The sequence below is a fragment of the Acanthisitta chloris genome, unplaced genomic scaffold (assembly GCF_000695815.1).
Source record: "Acanthisitta chloris isolate BGI_N310 unplaced genomic scaffold, ASM69581v1 scaffold15527, whole genome shotgun sequence".
NCBI classification, from domain to species: Eukaryota; Metazoa; Chordata; class Aves; order Passeriformes; family Acanthisittidae; genus Acanthisitta; species Acanthisitta chloris.
Window position 1 is genome coordinate 21,868 of NW_008682165.1, and position 325 is coordinate 22,192.

General features: G+C 49.8%; 1 protein-coding gene across 1 annotated transcript in view; it reads right to left on the reverse strand.

Moving 5' to 3' along the window:
* Window positions 1–325, reverse strand: part of TBCCD1 (TBCC domain containing 1) — a gene marked incomplete at its 5' end in the record, with an annotated part of 5,897 nt that overhangs the window by 5,331 nt on the left and 241 nt on the right. The gene's annotated exons all lie outside the window — the stretch shown is intronic.

The following is a 325-nucleotide window of genomic DNA, read 5'->3' on the forward strand; positions in this document are numbered from 1 at the left end:
GAAAAACAATCCAATGGTGCTCATCCCTGGTCATGCCTGCTCACTCCTGCTTGCCCCTTCTGAAGGAAGGAAAACAAGTCAATGGTGCTCATTCCCGCTCATCCCTACTCATTCCTTCCAAAAGAGGGAAAACAAGTCAGCCATAGTGCTCATTCCTTCTAAAAAGGGGCTTTGTACTCCTGGGAAATCCCACAGGAAAACCTTGTACCAGCTACAGAGAACCCCCCCCCCCAAGTTCACTCCATTGCCTGTGGAACAGCAAAGCTGTGATATGAGCCTCATTTACACTTCCACACGGGTTAAACCATCCCAGGCTCCAAGCAGC